Here is a 24274-nt window from a genome sequence, read left to right on the forward strand (position 1 = left end):
TCTCATATCATTGGAAAGCACCTACTACAAAAACTACTGTACAAGTCTCCAAGATTTCTACTTGCTGCTGCATGCATATCCACATGCATGAATACAAACTACAGGTGTGCATATTTTATGCAGAGTAGATGTACAATTCTTATAAATGCATATAAAAAGAGTAACTGCCACTTAACCTGTATAACCTCTAAAATGTACTTACTATTATTTTTCCCATCTGCTATAATCAACTGTCGCTTCCAAACCTGTATGCTATCTATATTATTCATTTACACACACAACTATCTAAAAAATTATAATATTAAAAGATGGGAGAAATAACAGTATATACACTTAGTAGTGTATTATAAAATTACACACAGCCAGGATAAATTCATGCATCTTTATAGACTCACACAAATAGACACTATCATTGAAAAGCTCCCAGCTGAAATAACATGACTGCCTATACATCACATCCTTCTGCGTTATTACCCACACCATCACAAATGCATACATTATATGCTTTTCTATACAGTTTCTGCCATTTAGCTTATACAAATTGCAAAATAAGTATGTCATTATTTCTTCTATCTCCTAATATGCAATAACACAACCTTAAGAAACCAAGTGAGTTTCATACACTTAGTATTCTACTCATTTGCAAAGCATGTTGAACTAATATAAAGGCTGCACATAGTCAAAGGAAACTGCATGCACACATTATGTTCAGTTATCAAACACCAATACTACTACAAAAACATACAAATAAACGTCTAAATTCACATCAGTGCTATAAACACACACAATTATTAACTTCTTTCTTTTTAATTGCAGTGAAGACCACTCTCCTGAAAAGCAGCAGCATCTGAAGTACAAACAACAACTCTGAAGAAACTGCTCATTCCAAACATAAAAAGTAAGTACAACGCTACCATAATATTCTTATTGTTACTCAAACACACTGTGGGGTTGATTCATGGAATGTGTGCACTGAAAAACTGGGATTTGTGCACCATTCTGCCCACAAATCCCCATTTGTTAAACAGCGATTTGCAGGCAGAATGGCACACAAATCCCTGTTTTTCGGTGCTTAAATTTCATAAATCAGACCCTAGAATGTTAGTATTACAGAACAAAGAACTCTTTTAATTCTATACCTTTAGATTTAGTATTAGTGCTTCTCCTCACCACTAGCTCACTTTTTACTGTCATCTGAACCCCACTATGGTAACACACAAATACAAGAATAGCCTTCCCAACTAGTTGTAGCTGCCCAATGCACAATCACACACCACCACATAAATCCTTACCATCATACTCAGACACTCATGCACACAGCACACATACATTGCATAACAGCCCAACCCATACCTTCTTTTTTTCAACAGACCCCAAACAATGCCTACCAAAAAGCAAGTCTGTAGAAAGCAATGCAGAAGTAGAGCAAATGAAAATAAGTGTCCAAAATAAGCATCCATCTCTAGCAGAATTTCTACAAAAAGTTAAAACAAAAGATCTAATAGAGTCATTAAGCGAAACAAAACAAGCTCACAGTACAAAACTTTGCCTCTTCTTTCAAAATGTAAAACAAAACTGAAAGTGATTAACAAGAATTCAGCTACCACTAAAGCTAACACAGCTCCTATAAATCTTCATGTAGTGGCAAGTAACCATACCAAAAAAAGTATTTTACAAAAAATGTAATGCCACAGAGTCCTTCAGAATCCTACAAAAAGAGTAGAGAAATCATGCACAACCCTAATCCGTGTAATGAGGCCCTCAGTGTATGTATCCATACCTAACTGTGAATCCATTCCATTTCACCAGCTTGTACAAAATGCAAACCATGGCAGATTATGTACTACCTGCAATTCAGATAATTGCTCCACCTTACAAGTTACACCAGCTGACAGTTTGTTGTTTGTCAATTGTTGAAGGAACTTGCTGATAATTATGAATATGTGTGTTTTGCCTGAACCAGCTTGACCACTGACGTATAGTAGTATAGGTTTGTAATTTTGGCAGGTACATTCTTTATTTTCATGTTGTGCACCATGTGCAGTTTCTTTTGTTACTTCTTGAAAAATGCTACACTGCTCATTGTTCAGTTTTGATTGCAGTACAGTTAAGCCATCTGTATCTTCTTCATAGTGACACATGGTGTTTTCTACTTCTGTCATAGGTAATTCTACCTCATTTGCTATTAGTGGCTGTCCCAGTGGTTCTTGGCTTCCTGTTACAGAAGGTTGACTAGTGTCATGAGTGTCCTTATCTAGTTAGGCCTGGAGTGCTTCTTCGTGTTGCTGTTCATTGTGCAACATTGTTTTGTACTGTGTAAAGTTGACATCGGTTATAGTGTTTTCATTTGCTTTGAAAGCATCTTCATAGGAATCATAAATACCTTGTACCTCTTCTTCTTTTCTAGATGGTTTAAAAAGTTGTAGCAGGGACAATGAATATAGTTTTTTTTAATGTTGAGGAGTTTTTAATGACAATTTGATATGATTAATTAAGCTTCGTTTGGTACGTTTCACTAAGCTGCCTTAACAATTTATCACTCTGTACCTGCAAAGTTTTGGGCTATGTGGTATAGACACATGGTTTCCAAAGTGGTACTCCTGTTTGGGTAGTATGTGTCTAGTAAATTGATTTTCAAAATGTCTTGGCTGTTGTGATCATTTTTGGCTATTGTTTCTATGTTGTCGTATGATTTGAGAACTCTTTTTCTAGATTTAGCAGGACCAAGAATTAGCCATACAATATTTTCAGATTTTCCATACAAAGCAGTACTGGTTAAACGATCTGCAGCTTCATAGCAGCCACATTCTCTAGGAGAGAGCATTTTTATGACTAAACTGTACAATTTCTGAGACAGTGTTTTGTCCGATGATAGGTCATCCCAGAGGTCTTGCAGCTCTGTTTTTTTCTGCTTTGGTTAAGTAGGCTGTAACATATCATGCAACTGCAGTGGAATTGTCTGCAATGTACTGCACATCTATGTTACCATTCCATAAGAGGGCAATGATTGCATTGTAATCATTGATATATTTTGCTTCTTCTGTTCTTTTTATGTAATATGTGTTGTTAGGTGATTTACCTTTAACACTATGTCTAACTGAAGACATTAAGTTGTTTACTTCAGCTGTTACTGTAACTGGTCTAGGGAACCAAAACAGCATTTGGTGTAGTATTTCCATTAGTTTTTGTATTTGCAACAACATTTCCCACATTTGTGTCTTTGAAATTGTAAAATGTGTGCATGAAGATCACTATTTGTTGCTTCTGAAGTAATTTCACAAGTGACACATTTTTCGTTAAACTGTAAAACACTGGCATCACTGTCTTGACCAAATTTAGGAGTATCTTTAATCCTTAAAAGCATGTGGATATGTGATGCTCCTTTGGCTTGGTATTCTTTTCTCCAAAAGAAGTGCTGCTCTTCTCCGAGGGGAGCAACAGTTTTATTACAAATAATGTGTAGCATAGCAATGAAGCGATGATGGAAATATCTTGAAACATTAACAGGATCTAGAGAGGAAATTCTCTAGGTGTTAGTATATCTATGTTTGTTTTGTTTTTGTCTGATATTCGTAGGAAATATTCTGCAAAACTTAATGTAACAAACCAACAAACCAAGTGGGTGGGCCAAGATTTCTTATCATACAACGTATATCTCTGTGATGTCGGAAGCAGTACTCTTTAGTATCATGCATGTTTGCTAAAAGATTTGTAATGCTTGATTGTAAAACCTCATCTTTTTCTTGCACTTTTTGTAGTAATTGCGTAGCACGTGCTTAAATTTTGCAATATGCTGATTGGTGATCTTTTGGTTTGTTCCATTTGATATGTTTCTAGTGCATCATCTATGGTGTCTTTAGCGTGTAATGGATGAATTGTATAATGGTCTAAAATATTGGAAAATGTAGCAGGATCTGGAAGTTCAAATTGACCAGTTTCTGGTGACTCTTGAATTATTTCAGTGGTTTCCCTCAGGTTTTCTTCAATATTCAAATATTCATTTTGTTGTAGTATTGCAAGGCTTGTCTAACTTTATGTAAGTCTACGAGTTGTTTCCAACATTTTTTGTCTTTTGTAGGTAGACCATTTACCAAGACAATTAAAGATTGCTCTATTGGACATTGCACTCCTAGAGTGTGTACGTTTTCTTTCAGATCTAGTGGTAAATAAACTACTTTTCCACGAATGCCTTTCACTAATGAGGGAGGTAATTTTGCTGTTTTTGGTTGAAGGCGTATTATTGCTTGAAATGGATGCACTGTTTGAATTGTGATGCTCTCTTATAAATTGAGTTGTTGCAAGGGTTTTGGTAGTGGAAATAAGTTATTTGTGATAGCATGTGAAGGAGTTTGGTTGTTGTCAAGTTTTGCAGTGCAGTAACTGCAAAGTATTAAGGGGTAATTTATTTTGTATTTGTTTTCTGCTATAAGGTAGAGAGCTAATTTATTTGGAATCTTCATTGTCTTCTATTTTGTATGTTATGTCTACAGTTTTTGTGCTACTTTTATAAAAAGTTCTGCAACAACACACACACACATGGGTTGGTACTTCAGCAGATGTACTTTTAAATTTTAGTATTTCTTTTTTGTATGTGTGGAGTAGAAAATTGCCATTTGTACAATTGTTGCTAGTCTGTTGTAAAGCTATTGCATTTTGTAAGTGGCTTTCCCTTCCAAAATATTTTCTCTGGATATGCTCTATTTTTTCGAGTAGTTCTTTGGCTGTACCATGTAGAAGATTGTTATTTAAATTGGCTAGTGCTAAAGCAGGACCTTTAGCATAGTACAGTTTATGCACCAAATTTCTTATAGTTGAATGATGTGTTGATATAATTTTGATATGATGGAAGGTGCTTTTGCAGATATGTCCTGAAATGCAGTCTAATGATTGTCCTTGTAGTCCTGCGTATTTGCGCACAGGACAGGTATTCATATTTTGTAGTAGTTTCTTTTTGAATTTGTCTTTGCCTTTCACATACTTATTGAGGAACTGGCGTAAAGATTTGAAAGATGTTTTGGCAATGTTACACATTGACATGCACAGCCATTTGTACACTGGATGTTTTGGTTCAGTGGAATGGAGAGGTGATACTGAGTTTTCTGGGGATATTTTCGTGAGCAGCATTTCTTATTCCATTATGGTATTATTATGTTTTTCATACCCTTGTCACTGCTATGTATGGCAATTGTGTTTGTTTGCTTTTGTTTGTATGTTTCTTCATTAGAATATAGTTCTGTGCTCGTGGTGTGACTCCATTCACCTCCTCAGATATTTAAGAAGTTATTTTTGTTGACATTCCGTTTATTGAGAAGTCTTTTTTGTAGTTTAGTAGTTCGTTTTGTTAGTGGTTTCATTCTGTTTAAAACTAAAATAAATAACTTCCTTTGAGAAGGATTGCACTGTCTATGAGATCTTCTAAGATTAATTTTCTACGGTAGGTTTTAAGGGTTGTGCATGATTTCTCCCCTGTTTTTATAAGGTTTTGAAGGACTCTATGGTGGAACATTATTTGCAAAATACTTTTTTTGGAATGGTTACTTGCCTCTACATCAAGATTTATAGGTGCAGGGTTAGTAGTAGTGGTAGCTGAATTCTTGTTAATCACTTTCTGTTTCATTTTACATTTTGAAAGAGGAGGCAACATTTCTGTACTGGAAGCTTGTTTTGTCTCGCTTAAGGACTGTATTAGCTGTTTTGTTTTAACATTTTGTACACATTCTGCTAGAAATGGATGCTTATTTTGCACACTTTTATTTTGATTAATTCTACTTCTGCGTTGTTTTCTATGGAGTTGCTTTTTGGTAGGCATTCTTTGGGGTCTGTTGGAGAAAAAATGAAAGTGTGGTTTGGGCTTTTGTGCAATGTATGTGTGCTGTGTGCATGAGTGTCTGAGTATGATGGTAAAGATGCATATGGAGGCGTGTGATTGTGCAATGGCCAGCTACAACAATTTGGGAAGGCTATTCTTGTATTTGTGTGTTACTGTACTGGGGTTCAGATGACAATACAAACTAAGCTAGTGGTGAGGGGAAGCATTACTACTAAGGGGCTGATTCATGGAATTATGTGCGCCAAAAAACGGGCTTTGTGCGCCATTCTGCCCACAAATCCCTGTTTCACAAATGAGGATTTCTGAGCAGAATGGCGCACAAAGCCCGTTTTTCGGCCAACATAATTCCATGAATCAGCCCCTAAATCTAGTGGTATCAAATTAAAAGAGTTGTTTGTTCTGCAATACTAACATTCTAGGGGCAGATTCACGGAATTTGTGCACCGGAAAACTGGGATTTTTGCGCCATTCTGTCCGCAAATCCCTGTTTAGCAAATGGGGATTTGTGTGCAGAATGTCACACAAATCCCTGTCTTTCGGCACACAAATTCCATGAATCAGCCACACAGTGTGTTTGAGTAACAGTTAGAACATTATGGTAGTATTGTACTTACTTCTTTGTATGGAAAGAATAGGTTTCTTCTGAGTTGCTTTTCGTACTTCAGATGCTGCTGCTTTTCAGGAGAGTGGTCTTCACTGCAATTGTAAAAGAAAGAAGTTAGTAAATGTGTGTGTTTATAGCACTGTTTTTAATTTAGACATTGATTGTTTTTTTTTTGTAGTAGTAGTGTTTTGTGATAACTGAACATAGTGTGTAAATGCAGTTTCCTTTGCCTATGTGCAGCCTGTATATTTTATTTAGAATCTGTTAGTTGAACATGCTTTACACATGAGTATAATAGTAAGCGTATGAAGCTCACTTGGCTTCTTACAGCTGTGTTATTGGATGTTAGGAGATAGAAGAAATAATTATATACTTATTTTGCTATTTTTATAGGGTAAATGGCAGACACTGTATAGAAAAGCATGGAATGTATGCATTTGTGAAGGTGTGGGTAATAAAGCAGAAAGATTTGATGTAGAGGCAGTGGTGTTGTTTCAGCTGGGAGCCTTTCTATTGATAGTGTCTATCTGTGTGAGTGTATAAAGATACATGAACTCATCCTGGCTGTGTGTCATTTTATAATACACTACAAAGTGTTGTTCTACAATTATACTGTTATATCGCCCATCTCTATATATGAAATAACACTTTTTTAGATAGCTGTGTGTGTAAAAAAAGAAAAAAATGGAGAGCAGACAGGTTTGCAAGTCACAGTTGATTATAGCAGATACGAGAAATGACAGTAAGTTCATTTTATAGGATATACAGGTTAAGTGGCAGTTACCCTGTTTATATGCATTTATACAAGAGCTATACAAGTACTGTGCAGAAAATATGCATACCTGTAGTTTGTGTTCATGCATGAAGCAACAAGAGTTCCGCGCTCCGTGGACACCGTGGCTTTCCACGGACAGGGCGTGCCAAATATGGGGCTTCTAAACATATTTGACATGGAAATAGGACTGTAGGGATTAGCCTATCAGTTGTTGAGGTTGTGGTTTGTGTTGAAAGAGGCTGTGTAGTGAAGATGGCAGAGGCGGAGAAAGCCAGGGTGTTGGTGTTTGGTGATATGTTTCTGCATAGTTTGGAGCAGTATGCTAAATGCAGGAATGTGGCAAACAATTTTGATGTTAAAGGAGTGAAGGTGGTGTGGAGCACTCTGCCTGATTTCAATGTGCAGGGAATTGTACATGTTTGTGCAGATATGGCCAGGGTGAACAGTCCCCAGGTGCCAGTTTTGCACTCTGGTGCTTTGCAATTGGGCTTTGTCAGTGCCCCTACTTTGTTGGCAGATTTAGAACACTTGGTTCAAGCAGTAATGAAAGTCCTTCCAAATGCCATGTTCTATGTTTTTGTCCTCAGCAAAACATTACTTGGTGTGCAATCAACCAAGGCATGTTTGCTTCCATGCTTAGAGCTCGTATGTTCTTTTGTAATAATGAGAACATTGATTCTGGCAATATTTTTTATGTTAAAGAAGATGGCATTCATTTATCTTTCATGGGAAATGCCATGCTGTTTTGGAACATAAGGGTTGCTTTGGAGAAGCTAATGTGAATATTTTGGAGTCAAATAAGAAAGAAAACCCAAAAAGAAATACAAAATAAAAGGTGCCACTCAAGCATCTGCAAAAAAAACCAAAACAAAGGCTCTTTTCGGAGCCAACTTCAAAGGGGAAATGAGGCACACTATTTAAATTTACATTCACCATGCTCAGATTTTTCGATTTGTCCGCGGACACTGTGGTTGTCTGCGGACAATGCGTCTTACATACAGGGATTTTGGGGTTGAGAGGCATGCAAATGAGACTGAGCAGAGCAAGGGATTGGTCAATAAGGTTTACTGGGTGTGGGTGTAAGGAGAGAGTTTGTCAGAAAATATTTTTCCTGAGAGAAGACCAGATAGCTATGGCTGTGTGTTTCAGAAAACAGATTATCTGGATTTTGGGAGACTCATGGATAAATTGGTTGGAGGCGCATGCAGAACGCTGTGGAGTGGCTGCAAATCTTGGATTCCCTCATGTGGAAGTGCACTGGCATGGAGTGCGTGGAATGAAATGGCTGGATATGTTACCTCTTTGTGCTACTTTGGTGACACAGCATCATCCAGACATAATTATTATTCATTGTGGAGGAAACAGTTTAGGGCATGTGTCTGGAATTTGTTTGCAATTTGCAATGAAAGAAGGACTTGGGAACATCTTGGACATGTTTCCAAATTCCCAAGTATTTTTTTTCCATATTGCACAGAGACAAATGTGGCTGTGTTCTTCTTCATTTGGTCCACAAATGGAGAAAGCGAGGCACAATGTCAATAAGGCTGTTTGTGCCTTTTTAAGAGATGTGGGCATGTCCTCTTTTTACAATGAAAATATTATGTTGCGAAACACATACATTTTTTGCCGAGATGGAGTACATCTTACTTATGCTGGCAATCAGATTTTTCTGCGAAATATACAATATGCATTGCAACCTTTTTTGGAATGACACTAATACATTTTGCAGTAGGTGTTAATCATTTGAAGTTTTGAAACACAAAAAAAACACCAAAAGGCTCTTTTCAGAGCCACCACTTCCTTTCAGAGAAAAGTGCAATAGTTCTAATAGGGCAGCCCCTCAAAAACGTGAATGTCCGCGGACTGTACGCTGACTTCTAAAAAAGAAATGCGCAGGGCCCTGCACTATTTATTTATCACTTCTATTTTTAAACTGTGAAAGGCAGCTCTGAAAAGAGTCTATTTTTTAGTTTTGTTTTTGTTGTTTTAATTTTTAGTTTTTTTAAACACGACACACAAGGAAAGGAGGGGAAGGAGGGGAAAGGAAGGGACACCAACTATGAGGATAAGAAAAGGCAGGTGGAGAGGAAGATGTAGGGTGGGCCTTATTCAGGTAGTGGGCAGTTCTTCTTGGGCTCCTTGACTGCAGTCTCAAAAGCACTCTGAAGATTCTCCCCCCTGCAGAGTACTGCGTCGCTGTACATGCACAATATTGTGACCCTCGAAAGATAAGGGTCAACAGCATCATGAATGGCCTGCGAGGCAGCTGGAGAGATGCGCTGTCCCACAGGAGTGTCTCTTGTGGTGGCAGAAGCGGAAACGGAGGATGCTGCAGGGGAACTCAACCTACTACGTTTATCACAAGGTACAACCTTACGAATAGCCCCACTGTGGAACGACTTCAGGTGTTGCTGCATTGATGCTGTACCAAAGCTATACGAACCAAGACTCAGCACCATGCGCCACTGATTGCAGATCACCTTATTCGCACAAGCTATTGGCACTCCATCAAGAGTGGTAAATAACCGCCACAGCCAAGACTCACGGTGAGTGCTGGTAGTAGGGCTTTCCACTACCTCATCCTCTTCATCCTCTTCATTCGGCTCCCCTGCATCCTCACACCTGTTCCCCTCTGCAGGTCCTTGGGGAGGTGGTGGTGGTGGAGGTGGTTGGGGTGGCGATGAAGCCAAAGCAGCCATGGTTGCTATGTGGAGGATAGCAGGCAGAAGTCAGCAGCAATGTGGTGAATGCAGGTCAGAAGCAATGCTCTGTCAGGTAGCCAGAAGCATAATGAGGAGCAATTCTAGGGTGTGGCCTTTTATAGGGGTACTGGTGTGTGCTTCACGGACAGCCGCACTGTCCGCAGATAGATCAAACACCAATAAAAGGCTCAGAAAGTTCCAAAAAGTATGTAGATCGCCAGGGACATTGGGCCTCATTACAAGTTGTGTGGAATGTGTTTAACGGCGCTGGTAATGGTGCCGGCGCCGTTAAACACATTCCGCACTATTATGAGGTTTCCTCGCGGGACCCGATGTGGACGTCTGGTTTATCCAGATGTCCATACCGGGTCCCGCGAGGGAAGTAGGGAGATAACAACAGGCCCTCTTGTAATTGGCCCATTGTTAGCTCCCTCCCCATTCCCATTGAGCCCTATGGGGGCTCGAATGGGAATGGTCAAGGTCCGGGTCAGGGTTCCCGGAATGGGGAAATACCGGGACCTCCATACTCAAAATTGCCTGGTATTTCCCCATTCAGGGAACCCGGACACGGTTTTGGAGGCAGCCATGGTGCCAATAGTGCCATGGCTACCTCCAAAGTCGTAATGTGGCCCATTGTCTGGGACATGTGCATTGGTGAACTTTTGCTGTAAAATACCTTGGATTGTCCAAAAAAGCACTTTTAAAATGTTCGGGGGCCCTGACAGTGTCCACAAATAAGCCTGGGTGTAGTCACATGATGACGTCACTGACACATTCGCGAATGGGACGGCTGTCCGTAGGACACCAAATGTGCAAGATCATTTGTGCGCATGCGTGCGGGTGTTCTACGGACAGTGTTCTAGTCCCCGAACTAATGAAAAGTGTGACACATGTGCAGCGGACAGTAATGGACAGGCACGATGTTCGTAGGACCCATGGGAGTGGTGCGCATGTGCGCAGGTGTTCTAAGGACAGTGTTGAAGACCCTGAATAAAATAAATGTGTGTCAAAGCATTGCGGACAGGCGGACGGGATACGTTTTCTACGGACATATCCATTCTGGTTGCGGACATTGCGAACAGGGGGATGTTCTTAGAACACCTTAATTTAAATAATTACGGACATGCAAATGGATGTCGTGTCCTGCGGACTCTCCCATTTTAATTACGAACAGTAAGAACAGGCACAGTGTCCATAGGACACCCCCATTTTGGGAAATTACGGACATCCCGGATATCGAGTGTGTTCTAAGAACACCCCCCATTTTGATTGCGGCAGTACGGACAGATATAATATAGTGTCCTTAGGACACCGGCATTTTGGTTAATTGCGTACATCCCGGACATCAAGTGTGTTCTAATAACAATTCCATTTTGATTGCGGACAGTACGGACAGGTATAGTGTCCTTAGGACACCTCCATTTTGGTTAATTACGGACATTCCGGACATCGAGTGTGTTCTAAGAACATTTCCATTTTGATTGCGGACAGCATGGACAGTATAGTGTCCTTAGGACACCTCCATATTTGTTAATTATGGACATTCCAGACACCCACGCTGTCCGCGGACACCTTAACTGCCTTTTAAAAAAACAATAAGACACAGAGGAATAAAGTAACAACACACATAATATTTTATTATTGTATACAAATATAAAATTTATGAAAGAGAGGGTGAAGCAGAAACTGAAACAAATACAGTGGAATTAGGGGTTTGGAGATGATGGATGGGAGAGGATGAAGGGATGGAATTCTCATCATAATGTTTTTCTTGGTGGGGAGGGTTTGGCGATAGTTGACTGGGACATGGAGAGGGGGAACAGGTACATATGGGACAGTGATATTTAATGTTTTCTTTTATGTGGTCCTCCACAAAATGTTTTAAAAAGATTGACATTTTTCATTAGCATATCAATTTTTTGTTGCATTCACTGCAGAGCATTTTCTAATGTCTCTCTTGGTATATTATTTTCACAGTTTGTATGGTCTGTTAAAAAAATGTGTTAAGTACACATAAAGTGGTTATTAATTGGCCTTATATAGAGAAGTGTTGTCCACCATTAGTATCACTGTCTTCACTCATTTCATCACATGGGGAATTTTCTTCCAGCCATTCCAAAGTACTGGACATGTCTGTGTAAAGTAAAATGTTACTTCTAGTGTACCTACTACAGAAAGTTTAGAAATATATAAGAAAAATGAAGTTTTGTTGTTACTGTTGTGTAGGTCTGCTGTTGCTTTTTGCTGTGCAGTTTCTGTGAGGTAATTATGTTGGAGGCATATATATTTTGTTTTGGTATATTCCATTCTGGTGCACATGCTATTTAAATGGACGGTTGATGTCTTACATATATAGGTTCCACTTCTTATTTATTATTGCATATAATGTGTTTGTGTGCTGCTTTTGAACTTGTTCAGTGTTTCTATTGCATGATACAACAATGTAAGATACCCCCTGATTTTTTGGATACGCACAGTCTGCGGATATCAAAATCACTAGCTGGGGGTTCAGTATGTTCTATGTTACATGTATATAAACAAAGGGAATCCTAGTAAACATCTATCAAATTCACACTATGTATATCTATATTCTATATTCAGTAAAAACAAAAACTTTGTTAAAGGAACGTTATGGTTAAGTTGTGCTATTAAAAACCTATGAAATTCAGTAAAAAACTATGTTAAAGCAACGTTATGTTTCCAAGTAAAACCAAAAAACCCCTGAAATTCACCAGTTACGGTATGCTAAGCAGAATTTCAGGGGTTTTCGGTTTTACTTGGAACCATAACTTATCAAAGTTTTTTTCACTGAATTTCATAGGTTTTTAGTGGCACAAGTTAACCATAACTTCCCTTTAGCAACGTTTTTTTACTGAATATATATATATATATATATATGTATGTATAAAACACACACCACAATACAATCCCTCCCCCCTTATCTTTTACCACATTTGATGGTCTACTTACATCCGTTATTCAGCTCGAGCCCCTCAGCATCGACTCGTCCACAATCAATGGGTTTGCCGTCAGTCGATAGGGCACTTGTGGTGACCGGACAAGAATTTGATCAAAGGGGGACCTGCCAACCAGATTTTGAACATGTACTCTTATACACGCCGTTCTCCGCAGGAAATGCTGTGATTATCTGTTTAATGGTTGGAGCAGGTGTTTGTCCAGTGTCTGAATCTGGGTCTAGATCTAGGTGATTAGATCAGCGCCATCCTCTGCTCCCAAATGTGCTGTAGCACTTTGAAGCATCCTCTATGTGCTAATTAGAATTACTAATAAACATCTCAGATCAAATAATCGGACAGCACCAAGAAAGTTGTTAAAATACTGCTTTAATCTCAATGAAGAAAGCAGGGAGTTGTACAGCTATCAAAATAGATGCTTGCATAATCACACTTCCTCTTGTGTATACAAAGTTTATATACATTTTTGAACGTCATCTAAGTAGTCATCCTATGTGGTATTTTACAAAAAATAATAACGGGAGGGATTGGTTAAGGGGAACATATCTAGAATATATACAGGTTAGTACTTCATTGGCTGTCCCTTAGCAGTTGGACACCATGAGCTACATCAACATACATAATATACTGATTATAGCAGAGAATATGGCAGCGGATGGGTAATTGCAACATTGTATGTGAAAGTGCTTGGCAGGCCATATGATTGGTTGGCAACCCCATCCAACCTTGGACCCTCAGCTTACTTAGCCACACGTGAGTAGAAACAAAACCTAGGTGCTCAAGATGCATCAATTCATGTCTTGTTTTCCCAATTAGTCCATCATATGTCATCAACAAGATCCTTAGCCAAGGCATTTTGTTTGTATTTGACCTCGTAGTCTGCTCACGGTTCTGGAACATTGAGGGGGTAAGAACAGACCACTAACTCCATCTAGGTTTTAATGAATAGCGCTAGTTTTTGACTTCTGTTAGTAGATCATGATTTTGTCCATTTCAGCCCCTTATTTAGCACCATTTTAGCACTATTTGATTTTATTAAACAGGGTGCCATTACCCTCTCTAGCCTTTAGAGACTTGCTCACTCCATCTCACATAGGCCTCATGCTTGTTCAGTGCTTGGCACTTGCAAATGTCCTTGTTTCTCCTAATCCTAGCAAAAATATGTCTTACACACATGGGCCATTCCTTCAACTCCCTTTGTGCCTTGCACTCATCTCTCGAAATAGCCTTCTTGATCCTCAGCCAAGGTATTCCCTTATTCTGCATGCAAGAGCAGCATCTTCATAATTTCTCCAATTTGCAGGCTTGTCTTTTTGAGGTAACATGGTTGATTCTTAACACAGGTCGTCGTCCATTTTCTTCCAATGGCCATCTTAAACGTTGTATGCATACCTCTTTTCTGCAAGCCTCTATGTATCTGTTCTACCTTGTGTTACAGTGTATTTACAGTTCTTGGTCAGCACATTATTTCATCTTCTTACATTTACGATCGCTTTGTCTTTAGGTACATGTTTCTCATAGTGCTTTAGTTACATTGTCCATTTTAAGTATTTTCATATCATTTCAGCATAGGTTCATACATCTGGTCGGGAGGATAGCTCAGGGCCAACGCGCTCACCTTGGAAGCAAGATGTCATGGAGCAACACAAATGTGTTCCCCAGATCCGCGCTTATAAGCCTATGTGTATTAAGTGCATTATAAATACTAAATTATACAATTATAAATACATTATATATCTCCTTTATGACATCCTGTCATCTTCAGACTTCATTTAGAGTTCATCCATATTACTCATAATCACTCACATCCTGACATCTTGTAGTAGGTACCCTTCCAGCTAGCATCCTTCCACTGTCACAACATGAGGGTATCCTCTGAATGACTGTCTGAGTGCATATCGTCTTTCATACAACCAACATGGTATGGACATGTTGCATATACTTGTGAATGGGTTCCCAACTGTAGCTCTTTGTCTGCTACTCCAATAAGACAATGATGAGGGGACAGGGACCAGAGCAGCGGCATACACCTGCTCCTCTACATTGGGGAAGCTCTAGGTGGATTGATCCCACTTCTAACAACAAATGTCACAAAGATGAGTGGGGATCAATAGGATGCATAGATTGGGTAGTAAGTTTCAAGTGATGGGAGGTTAATTGTAAGCAAAAAAAGCGAAAACATTAAACCATACCAAGATGTCTTTTTTTTGGATTAAAATCAGCAGCAAACAAATAACAGGATGATATCTCCCTAAGTTGAAACAGAGTGACAGCAATCAGCAGGATCATTTCTCCTTGGGTTCAAGCAGATGATAAACAAATAGGATGATGTCTCCTCGATTTGGGAACAAGTAAAAATGTGTCACCTCCTGAACTCAATAGTCTCAATGCCATGGTTCTCTGGCCTGATCATCCATAGGGGATAAATGTTTCTCACAACCACAGGTGTCGTAATGTCCCTCGAGCACTTCTTTCTGGTAGTTTTCATAGTCTTTTTCTCTGCTTGTCTTTGGTGAATTTGGACAAACATCGCACCCTAATGTACTTCAATCATCAATGAACACTGCTACAAGGCTGAGGTCTCAGCCTGTATTTTTGCAGGTGAGGTGGGGTCTCAGAGAGGGAGAGACAAATGACCCCTGTTCAAGGGCATGTTTAGTCCTCGTATGGCTGCCCTCAGAATTATGCTCTTCTGCAGGAAGATTCTTACACACTCTCCTTGTTTCATCTTCCTTTGTTCAAGACATCTGCACCTCCTTGATGCTCCACATGTGCTTGCACCTCAGTCCATCCCTACTGGTCTGGAAACCATAGGTAATATCTCTTGGACCTTTCCACTATATCCCTGACACTCAAGGATTCCCTTTGGGTCTTCCTCTTCTTTATTTTCTACTATATAATTTCCCTTGGAATCCTTCTCTCCTCCCTTCTCATTCTTGCTTACTGTTCCATTTATCTGGTTGGTTTCTTCTCTCCTTATCTCTTCACATATTCTTACTCCTTCCATTTTCTGTGATATATGCCCCTCTACCTTTTTGCTGGTAGGTCAATTATTTCTCACCCCTTGGGTTCCACCTCCTCCTTGTCCTGTGGCTTTCCCCTTTTGGTCTTTCCCAATATCCCTGTGTTCTACTCTGACCAACCCTTTTTAGTCTCAATATACCAATCTCTGGGACCTCTCTCTTAGCAATGTCCTGGTATACGCTCTCCAAAACCTTTGGGTTATTACTCTCCTTAACTTGTAGTGCTGCTCTCACCTCAGGCTCGGGCGTCTTACTCTCCCTAACCTCTGTGACCTTTCTCTCTGGAAATGGTGGTGTCTTAATCTCCCCAAACCCAGGGATCTGTCTCCTCAAGCTATGGGCTCTTTCGCTCCGTAATCTCCAAGTTCTTTCTTTCCTCAACCTCTGGGCCTATTTTATTTGTAGCCTTTCTCTGCTGTTCTTCACTTCCTCCTTCATGCTCCTTAGCCAATCTCTTTATTGTTCTCCATCTTTTCTCCTCCTCCTATGTCACTTATTCCTCTTTGCCTTGTATGCTCCCTAAACCTCACTCCTGAGTTGTTCATCAGGGTTTAGGATTCAGGATTTTGTTTTCCAGACCCTATGTTGGTGATTGGGTGGGATATACTTATGGGTGGTCTTTTCTTGCAATCAGTGCCTTTAGTCTTGCACCTTTCCTCTCAGTGGAGTAAGTCTTCTCAGTGGCCATCTGCCCTGAGATATTCAAATCATGTGTGAGAGCAGGGTGTTTGTCTGGCAGACAATGAGCTTTCCTGGACATTTATGGTCATGCATATTTCAGTTATTCTTATGAGTTGTAATGCCTGGATATAAGTTGTTTATTGCAGGTGGCTTGTAAACTGCAACCAGAGGCCGCATTTGGGTAATATTGTTCTGTAGGATTTGTTTATCCATGTACATTAGTCCCACATCACTGTGCATTTGTACTGGCTGTACAGACCGCCATGCTGACAGTTGGGCCCTAGTGACAAGTCTCTACCAAGCTCACAGTTGGGGGTGGAGTAGAGAAGGAGATCCTGCACAATTATATGTACTGGGTGCTGGTTCTAAGCCCACTTAGCTACCACATCCCATACGCCTAAAGAATGGCAGCATACTTTGTCACAAGACCCTGGTTGGAGATAAATAATAGTTTGACTTTGAGGTATTGCTGTCTCCTAATTTTACTCAATGTTGGTATTATGTTGAAAATGTGTGGATCCATTGGTATGGCCCCGCCTTCATTTTTGTATGTTTGTTTTCTTCTTGTATGTAACCTGCTTATGATCAAGAAAATAAGGACATTGAGCAAGAAAATGTGTTGTTTTATTGACTCTTCAGAAATGTGCAGTGGCGCATCTTCATTGTTTAAGTTTATACTTTACAACTATGTGCTCAGGAAATGATGTGCATAATCATATTCATATATTTTAGCTCTGCTTTTTTTGTTGACCTGGTATCCTAAATAAATCAACTAATGATAATGAGAATAATTTACCAAATCACGGTATTGGCCTATCGACTAGGCCCCTTTGCAAACAACCTGCAACATGCAACATGATGCAGACTCAGCAGATAGGTCAAAAGCTGAATGAATGGTGTCATAAATGCCTTCTCACATATCGGTACAGATTGAATCACACTGACCAGTAGAGTGGGTAATTTGGCACTGATAAAGAATGCTCAATATCTAGTGTCTCTCATAAACACTAAGAATAACCCACAGAAATCCCCATACACCATGAATATCAATGCAACAACTGACATCTACATTTCTGAAAGAGCCTGTGTAGATAAATGGAGACTAAAAGTTTGATCTAAAGCATGACATGTGGAAAAGGCTGCAGTGGTTCTCTCAAGTGTGGTGCATTTTATCCAACAGTGAGGAGAAACTCTGTGCTGATCAAATAAGCTGATAGGTGTCCCCAAATGCAATGTAGATCAACCTAAAAATAACAGAGTTCCCCGCACACAAGGAACATCCTTTGAGCTAGCCCTGGGTAGGGGTTTAACCAACTTTAAATTGACAACAGGAAATGCTCAAAACCTAAGTTCAAAATAGAGCTCTCTGCATTCTTGAAGATTAGTGGCGTTGCTGCAGGCAGAAACAATCTATGTTTCTGGATTTTGCAAACAAGACATTTTGGTGAAGTTCAGAGAGGCATTGCATTTCATCATTAATCATTCACTGTAAATCATGGAACTGCATATCCTAAAATGTCAAAGTATATTTTATATTCCCACAACAATTGATACCTTGGCTTATTGTTCAAGAAAATACATATTTGAAATATAAAATTGATACCTTTACAAATGCATATAGAAGCCGATAGATCCAGTTTGTTCAGATGGACTCATCTAGATTGCCAATGCTACCCATCAGCTGTGAAGTTCCACAGTGTTCCATTCTCTCCCAGTGATTGTCAATGTATACATGGAGACACTGGAAGCCATACTAACCACACATAACATCCATATCCACCAATATGCCAACGACACTCAGCTATACCTCAAGAGCAACTTTATTAAGGACATCCATAGGCTCAGAATCTGCCTCTTGCTGAAACAGTGTTGTATATCCAGTGCATACTTGAAGCTCAACCCTCCCAAGACTGAATTCCTACTCCTCACCAACAACACCAAACACCCAGACATGAAGACCTGACTATCAACCATGAACCTTGAGGGCTTCACACCTGAGCTCGCCTTCTGTGCCAAGTCCCTCAGTTTCCACACCAAAAAACACATCTGCTTAAAAACACACATAACGCAGACAGCTTGGTATCAGCTCTCCCACCTGCATAAAGCCGACCCCTTCCTCCATCCGTATATCTTTAGATCCACTGTTCAAGCAATGGTACTATCTGACCTTGATCAGGGCAATGCCCTCCTCATAGGACTCCTGCTGACCTCCCTTGTGCCCCTCAAGAGTCCCACACACAGCCACATGCCACATCAAGGGCCTATGCATATACAACCTCAACACCTCAGCCCTCCTAAATCTTCACTGGCTCCCAATGCATCCACAAATCACTTTCAAGTTTTGCTACATGACCAATAAGACAGTCACCCTCAAGTCACCCAGCTATCTTGCACAGACACTCAGCAACTCCAGCGGACAACATACCACCAGAAGACAGATCATGTGCAGACTGGAAAAACATCACTACAAAAAGGAATGGACCAGAAAACAAGCCTTCTCTGCCTACACCCCAAGACTATGGAACCTCCTCACCATCAGACTTTCCCTATACTCCTACAATTAAGAAAATAACTTGAGACCACGTCTTCAAGGAGTCTCTCAAAGAACTCAAGACCAACTCTTTAAGGAGTCTCTCCTCCTCAACACCTAGGCCAACATGCCACCCCCTTCGCCACCTGACTTGCCAGACACTGTCCACCTCTCTCCTTCCCACCACCCTGTACAGCTGTACTCCTCCTCTGTGTCTCTCTGTATACTACCCCTGCTGTATATCTGTTATGTTGCTACCTCTGAAGTTGCTCGTCATGCATCTGTACTGTTGTATACCTCTGTAAATTGATCCATTGCTTCTTGAAAATAGGTCAGCGCTCAATACGTACCCTAATAATAATAATAATAATAATAATAATAATAATAATAATTAAATAATTGTGACTAACATACTGTTCAGAAATATCATAAATCAATGGCTTTCTAACTTGGCTTTGGTATGACTCATTTTGTTTCCTCCAATGAAATCTCTGACTCATTTATTTCTTCTGTTTATAGCCCTGCATACAGGATAAAATGGGGAAAGGTTTTCGTGGCCCAGGAGATTTCCCATGGCCAGTTTAGAGTAAATAGGTTGTCTTTTATAATGGAAACACATGTGTTCATAGTGCAAAGGGAAAATTGGACCATGACCCCTGAGTAAATGAGAAACATCCCACCCACATGCAAGATGATACTCTTAATAAATACATCTTTAAATACCAGCATGCATGTGCTCATGGTGTTTGCAAATATACAGATCTGTACTGACCACGTGGTCAGAGGCCTGTTCTCTTGATTCCAAGCCTCAAGGAGCTGTGATGCACTTCAAGTCTCACCCTTTGACGTCAGTTAAGGCAATAAAGCCAACCAGATGCCTAATATAGGAACATAGAGAGTGGGGCCTGTGATAGTTGTTTGCATGAATCATGATGCTATCAGAAAGATTTCACAATTTTAAGAAACACATATTAAGGTTTGAACCTTGCCTGAGAAATATAATAGGCCATTGGAATCAACATTATTCATGCATTTAAAAACAGTTGTTGATGTAAATCCACAATTAAAGGACTCTGAATCAAATGTAAGGGTATGTTACAACTGTGAGATTGTCATCTATCAAATAAGTCCAGGTTTGTAGGATGATTAATTAATGAATTAATGAAATTAGAAATATTAATAAATAATTCACTTTTGATTGTACAAATGCAAGGGGAATCCAGAAATGTGTATGTCATCCATGCCATGTTGTCATGATTAAATATTGAATGAGAATGGTTTACATTCAATAGTATTCAGAGCAGGCCACCCCAAATCTTTCACATATATGGAACATACGATTAACCTATGAATATTGGGGGCTGTACACTCTGGAAGTGTCTGACAGATGGGCAAGATAATGGAAAGATTCGGCCAATCAAAAAGTGTGATATCATCATGACAAGGTGTGGAAATAATACAATTATAAATGTTGAAACACACAGGGAATAGAGCCAACTAAGAATTTGAAATCTCCCTAGAAATGGAAGCTCTTTTCCAAATAGATGAGTGCTGATCTTGGATCTTGGAGATATGAAGGCCTTGTCCACGAGGGAGCCTCAGGCAGACATGCTCATGTTGAAAAAAGGAGAAAGGGGCCAAGAGAGGCCAGCTGAATGTGAGTTCCTTTAAAAACTCATGAGGGTCATTCCTATCTCAGTTCCTTTAAGAATTATTCAAAAGGCAGTATACAAACAATTCCCCATTCCAATTAGATAAGTCCCCTCAGATCATGACCCTGCTAAATCCTTGGAGTCAGAGAAATGGGGAGTATTTTCCACTAGGGGAGCTCATTCCAAATAGATTATCTTGCTTTTATAGTGGGACATCCACAGTACTTTCATGCTGTAGTCAAAGTCAAGCTAAATTCCATTGTAATAAGAATCAATAACATGTGTCAGTGATTTGTATGCAGTGTAGAACTGATAGTATATATGTGTAGTTTTGTAAATTAAATCTAATCAAATCATATCGAGATTGTTTTTACAGATGCAGTCAACGCCTAACAGAGGACTGCTTGACAACTTGTGATCTGTGAAAGCCATAAACACATAGAAAGAAACATTTGGAGATGGTAGTTTAGGTGTGCCATGTCCATTCCTGTTGAACATGATGGAAGTATAAATGGCATTCTCTTCTCACCCTTGCCATTGTATAGTTGGGGAATGGCTTTGCACCTGTGGCACCCAATCTACAAAATGAGGTTGGAGGGGTATTCATCGCTTTATTAGAAAATCATAAAGCCATTCTTTGTAGGGTGAGTGAACCAATATCCGATGTGTTCTAAATTGTTAGCATTGCTTCCCTTACCCAAACATACAAAATTAGGTGAGACACATGATAGACTGCATTCAAACTGCACGCAAATATTAGCAACCCTCAGCACCACATATACAAGGGGAGGGGATTTGATTTCTGTTGAAGGATGATAATGATATTTATGCAACCTTTAGCTGGTACCCATACTTGTTATTGATACTGGAGAAAGTAACGTGTTTGACAAATAGTTGCTTGATTATAAGGAAATGAATGCAATGCATAAACCACTCACATTTCTTTGAATGTACTGGCTGTCAAGAAACATGTAATGAAATGGAATAAAATGGTGTAATATAAGAGTAGATGTTTAGAAATATGTGTAGTTGCTTCAAGAAGTGACATTGTGTGTGCCACCTCCTACCAAGACTTTCACAGGCATAGCAACTCTAATTGTGTAAACACGTTATTATTGTTTATGTATCTCATTGTGGGTTTGTCCTCAGCATAAAGCAAGTGGACCACCTCTGATTTTCCGTTATTTTAATATAATTGAAATGTAACAATAAACACAGCCTGTTACTAAAACTGTGGGGTGGAAGCATATATCAGTTAGCGTTACCAGTTAGTGTTACAACATGGATTGCTGCTTAGTGAAAAAGTGACAAATCAACAAATATAGCAACAAGCCATTTGCACAAAGCAGTTCATACTACAATCCAGGGACAGTTGTTCTTTAAAAGCTTATAGGGGTGGCACTCACATCCATTATACCAAGCACACTCCATTGACTCCTGCATTAATGTTAATATCCCATGCACATTCTTCACTATTATGCACTAAATCTAGCTAGGCATAATTACAACGTGTATTTCCATCCATTTTTGGAGCACATATCCTATCCCTCTCACATAGACCGGAAGAAAGAAGTTCAAGAGGGACATACTGGTTGCCAACCCTGGCCTGCCTATCACTGATACCTACATCAGTGCTTCCTCCAGACAGATTCTCACCGACATACTCATTGTCATTCCCTCACCGGACATATGGACCTGTCATATGCTCTTGGCTCTCTCTCCTATCTCTTCCTCTCCCATCAATGGTGTCACTCGGTGGGAGGTCCTCTTGGCCTTCTTCCACTCCTCCAAGACTATCATTAATGTCTACCGGAATTGTACTGCCTTGTTCCAGGGCCCTCAAACCAATCTCCTTGTTTTTTAATAGGTGTCTCCAGCATCTTATCAACATTCTTCCTTCTCCTGCCACTCCTACTAGCACCTCTCCAGCTCCTCTGCATCCTCCTTCTTCTGCTGCCTCTCTGGCACCTTCTCCTTCCTCCTCTCTGGCTACCTTGCCAGAACCTGCTATCACCTCTGCCCACTCTTTGGTCCCTCAACCACTTTTGCCAGGTGTACCTCAAGCCTGGACCCCTCCCTGAAAGTCTTTCAATGTGCCAACCTGCTCCACATTGCCTCTCTCAAGTCACACTCTGCTGTCAAATAATCCTCTGATATCTGCCACCTCCTCAAAGATGTTGACCTGTATGTCCTCGCACACACTGAGATTTGGTTCACGGCCAGATCTGTCAACAGTTTGGACACTCTCCTTTTTGATGTTTGCAAGATCCTCTCCATCCCCAGAACCAACTGACCCAGAGGGGGAGTAGCTCTCATCTTTATGGAGTGGGGCCCTGACTCTGTTATTCTTACGCAGGCCTACTCCTCCTTTGAATGCCTGATCTGCATGCTCTTTATCTCTCCTGGCCTCTCTCTTACTGTGGCCACCATCTACAGGCGTCCTGGGCAGGCTGCCCTCTTCCTTTATGAGTGGGCTGACTGCTCCACATCTCTCCTTGCCTCTAACTCTCAACATCTCCTCCCCTGAGACCTCAACATCCACCTGGTTGCTTCTGATCCCTCCTATGGGCCCTTCCGCAACCTCTGTGATTCGCTCTCTCTCTCCATGCTACCCTCTGGTCCGACACACACTGCCAGACATACACTGGATGTCTTCATCTCCTCAGACATCCCTCTCTCTAACCCTCTCACTACTCCTCTCTCTTGGACTGACCACTTTCTTCTCTCCTATCACTTGACACTCTCTGTCCCCCAGGCAAAGCCCACCCCAGCACCACCAACTGACTACCTTATCGGTCATTTGGCCCATGATGTAGGTGAATGTGGATGCCTTTGCCTCTACGTTCTCTGCTCCCACTACTACTGCGGCTGACTCACACCCCGACACGGCACTTTCTAAACTGCATCCTGCTATTTCCAACACTCTGGACATCCTTGCCCCTGCCATGAGAATCCATCTAAAGCCTACCTCCAAGTGCAACTCTTTGTATGACTCTGACCTCGTCAGGCCTACAATGCAAGTGTAGGGTGGCTGAGAGGAAGTGGAGGGCTTCTGGAGCATCCTTTGACAAACTGGCCTGTGGCCTGCTCCAAAGGCAATACAGACTCTCTGTCCTGTCTAATCAGAGAGTCCACACCAAAGCCCACCTCTCTGAGGCCTCTAACAACACAGCCAAACTCTTTAAAATCTGAAAGGAGCTGGCCAATCCTTCTGCAGTCTCAACCTCTCCTATTCCCTCCCAGGCCCTCTGTACGGCCCTGGCTTCTCACTTCAATACTAAAACTCAAGACATCCTGTCCTCGCTCACCCCTTCCTCTCTCTTTATCGCTCTCACTCTCACTCTGTCCACCTCACCCTCTCCTGCTCCTTTCTCCTCTTTCTCTCTGATAACATCTGATGATGTTTTGCGACAAGTCAAGTTCTATGGAAGTGTTGTTCGAACAGGTGCGCCCCTTCTCCTCTAGAACCATCAAGGACCACATTGACACTGTCGCTCCAGCC

The sequence above is a fragment of the Ambystoma mexicanum genome, chromosome 12, assembly GCF_040938575.1.
Source record: "Ambystoma mexicanum isolate Mex_15411 chromosome 12, UKY_AmexF1_1, whole genome shotgun sequence".
Lineage (NCBI taxonomy): Eukaryota > Metazoa > Chordata > Amphibia > Caudata > Ambystomatidae > Ambystoma > Ambystoma mexicanum.